Raw genomic sequence first — 4499 nt, 5'->3', positions numbered from 1 at the left:
TGATGGCAGACAGGATAATAAAGGAAATTAATGAGAAAAATATTAATGAGAAAAGCTGATGTATATTATCTCAAAATTATAAGAAAATGAAGTGGTTATATGTTCTAAACATTCATCAACCAGAGTCAACACCATTAGAGTGAAATATGAAAGAGCAAAGTGTATTTATGGCATAATGGAAACCAGCAGAAAGCAAATAGGGCCTAACACCAAACTCTGTCATATGGAGTTTAAGTAGATCTTCTCCTATTAACATATGTACTAGCAGAGCCAGAACAACACATAGGAGTCATAAATGAAACATCCTACAGGTGGGCCCATACAAGCATAACTACACTGACCTCTGGACTTAAGGTTCTTAAAGATCAGATATGTTTTCTCTAATATATCACCTATGAAAAGCATGAGAACTGCCTATATTTCCATGCTAAATATATACCATAATAAATAAATAAATTAAGTTGGGATTTATTGCAAGGAAAAGAACATTTGTAATGCCCATGAAAGCAGGGCACAAGTGGTAGAAAGACCTGATAATCTGCCACTGAACACAAAACTGCATTTAGTGTTCCATGGATTTTAACACAAAAAGCTGTGCAGTAATGGACATTGCAAACTCACTTCTGTAGCTCTCCATCACAGTCACAACAGCCTAATCCTCAGCCTTTTCTTCAGCACTCTGTAGACATTAGTAGACATTAATAGGAACTTTGTATGAATAAACTCAGCAGGCGTGGGACCATATTAATAGTGATATAAATTGCCAGAGGAAACCTCTGCAAATATCATTGCTGTTACAGTTGAACAAATGCATCGTGAATAATAGGACAGATAAAGCATCTTTCTGTTCAAGAAATGTTGAAGAGCAGCTTACAGTTTGCTCGACTGTGTTTGTTATTCAGGGGCACCCAGTGGATAATTAGATCAACAAGTTTTGCTCTGAAGGTTGTTCACAAGCAAGCAGTTCATACCAACATCTGCAATTTGAACAGTTTCAATTAGATTTCATTGCTTATGTGGGTCACATATTATTGGATCTGACTCCTGCCAGTATGAGTATTGCTCTTAGAATCTAGTATATGACATGAAGATTTACTTATAAATTCAAAACATATATTGATCAAATATTCTCCAGCATTTTGCACTTCAAAGTTAACATTTTTGTGAACATTCCTTCCTTCACAAAATACTAGAAAGAATAATACCAAAGCACCAGTAACACAAATCTCTTTTTTTTTTTTTCCCCATTTTGAAATTTCAACATGTATTTATGGACTAAATGTGAGCTATTTGTTGAGATCAAATTCTCTCTCTTTTTTTTTTTTTTTCCAATAAAACAAAGCATAAAAATAATTTGAAGATACCTGAGCAACAATGTATTTTCACTGCATTCATTATCTGCATACTGTAGACACAGTTAAACCCTGAAGCACTCTCATGCAATGCTTTGACAATTAAAATGATATATTTTTACCTCCTACACATTTTTTTGAAGCTGTCAGATGCCATTTTCTTCAAGACTATGTGTTGTAGTATACCTTCTGCTTAGCATTATCTGGAAAATTCCAGAAAGCAGGGAAATGTGTATTTTCTAAGGTCACATAATTTTCAAATATATTTTAATATTTGAAGTTAAAGTCTGCAGACCTTGATGTTAGTCAAATCTTATGTTTGTGCTGAAGCAAATCAGAAATACAGCTGAAGCCCAAGAAAGGAACCAGACCTAATATTATTACTGGTAAAAGATAAGGAAAAATCCCTAACCTATTAGCTAATGTCAAATATAGGTACAATTCTTTCCACTCTTCCTTTTCCACAATTGTAGTAGTAGTAGAGGTAGTATTTAGGTTAAGAGCCATTAAGAAAGAAAAATAATAAATTCATCATTCTCCTAGCTACCAATGAATGAAATGTTAGCCTGTCCATAAAACAAAAGAGAAAAAATACACAAAAAGTAGATTTTACCACACTGCCAGATTATTTTCCAGAAAATTTATGGAAATGTGTTTCAACTAATCACACACCAGTGGCAAGATCCTCACTGAAATGAGAACAGTTGGCAACATCAAAGAGAAGATGAAAATGGTGTTAACACAACTGTGGTATAATTTCTGCTGTTGCATACACTCACACCATCTGCCCAAGAAGAATAAACACACAAACAGCAAATCTAAACCTGAAGAACAGGAAGTTACTTTAGTCAATGAATGTACAAACTGCTGTAAGTTTTATCTTCCTTAACTCAAAAAAATATCCTCAGAGGGACTAGGAACAAGAGTTTTATATCACTGAACTTTCTGTTCCTCCTCTTCAGCATAAAAAAAAAAAAAAAAAAAAAAAAAGACTTAGCTCTCTAATATATCCCCAAGATCTCAAATTAATTTCTCCCAAAAACAGCAGCAGGAAAAATAAATAAATAAAAATAATAATAATAAAAAAGAGTCAAGTAAAGTTATGATACTGAAAAGGTCTACTTTATGGTTGAACCTATTTCTCAATAAACACAAACTTGTGCATGTTTTTTGTGCAGAATGAAAGGTGGGTAAAGTGGGTGACAGAGACCATTTTCTTTTCCATAAAGTAACTTGAGATCTCAGAATCAAAGAAATAATACATTTTAAATTAATCATATTTCTATGATTAATTTCTATTTAAATTAACCATATTTCTATAGCAGAGACGCTTTGAATGCTTCCTATTCTGGATTTCATTTTGCTTGCATCTGCTAGGTCAAAGACATAGAACAAAACCATTCCCATTTTGTTTTCCAAGCCTGGAGTGAAGGAGCCTCTCATTAAGTCTTACCCTGGGAGGGGACAGCAATAGGGCAGAGCAGGTCTGTCTGGAATTTTTTTCAACAACTAATATGACATCCATAAAGGCCACCTAACCAACCTAGTTCTTTCAGAAGAATCATCTATACCTAAATAATTTCTCACATTTGTTTAGCCTCTCCTTTAAAATCTTGTCTAACTTCTAAACCCCTTATCTAAACCATACTTAAAAATCACTAATTCCAAAACTGCCTTTGTCAAACTTTCTCAGAGCTTATCTATTCTGACTGCTAAAAAATAAAAAAATAAAAAAATCCTCAATGTTTAATCAAGTTTTCTCATGCTGGAACTTATCCAGTCACCAGTGGTCACGAAGGACACTTTAGTCCTCTCCACTTTACCTATCTTTTATTTTACCTTCTCCATTCTGCAAGATGGATCTCCTTTCAGACTCTGTTATTTGTGCTAAAATACTTCTCCAACAAAATCAAAGGGAGAATTTCGGCTTCCAGTCCCATCAGGAAAAGAAATACAAGCCTCAAGAAGAGCTGTTTTGACATCTTTTAAGTTTTAGCACTTTTCACCTGGTAAATTGTTAGTCTTGCATCCTAGCTGGCTGCTTTCCTCCTTTTGAAAGGCATTTGACAATTTTAGAAAATAATTTGTTTTATTTCTTCATAAATGAAGGACTTTTTATTATTATTATTCTCTGGTGAATTCATTTCATACTAACTGCATTTTAATTAGCAACTCTCTGCTTCAAAACATATGTTTCTTCAGATTGTTGACATTAAGAGACCACAATATTGAGTTTGTCATATCACAATCTGTAGCCATGAGAGAAAAAAAGGAAAAAATAATATAAAAAAAGAAATAAAAAAGCTATTGTATCATTGTATCACTTGTGGAGGATAATACACTCTAAAAATAGCCAAGATGAAAAGACTTGTCAAGAAAATGATATTAACCATGATATACAGGAAAGAGTATCTCAATCATAAATAGAATTTGAAACAGTATTACCTTTACCTTCTTCCAACAAGAAGGTTAATCTTTAAAATATCTCTTATCTCATCAAAAGGTTCCTGAGGCTGTGACCTATCCAGGTGACAGTTTAATCTAGAATGACTGCATTTAAGTTTAAGTAAAACATTTTACTTGCCAATACAACGGTCTAAGTCAGTGAATTATGAAGGGGAGCAACTTCCTGGAGAATGAACAGCAATTCCCTGAATTGCATTAACTCCACCGCTTGTATTTGTGCGAGTACAATTCTCATTACAGAATTCAGGGCTAAATTCAGAACATAGCTCATTTTCTAGCACAAAGGGCCCAGACTTCAAGTTCCACATCACTCTTCTTCATATGGCATTCTCTCAGCTAGAAGGTGGGCAGTATTTTTAGAGCTTGTGCAGCATTGTCACTGGAGGAGAATGCGTTTTTGCTGCCACACTATTAATGACATTCAGATTAAAGCCAGCAGATAGGAGCAGGAAACAGCTGTTGCTGTTACTGGGGGCTTTGGGGATTGGAAGTAGGGTAGACTTGGCAACAAGTTATGTTTTATGGACCCAATGTTGCGGTTAGTATTAAACCCCACGCAGTTGCCTTTTGGCCCTTACTAGCAACTGTTCTGAATTAATTAAGCTGTTATCTTGAAAAATTTTCAAAGCTGAATTTCAGAGAACGACTCCTGGCATTTTAAGTTAATTTATTTATTTTTCT

This window comes from Aythya fuligula, chromosome 1 (genome assembly GCF_009819795.1).
Source record: "Aythya fuligula isolate bAytFul2 chromosome 1, bAytFul2.pri, whole genome shotgun sequence".
Lineage (NCBI taxonomy): Eukaryota > Metazoa > Chordata > Aves > Anseriformes > Anatidae > Aythya > Aythya fuligula.
This window is presented reverse-complemented; position numbering follows the sequence as displayed.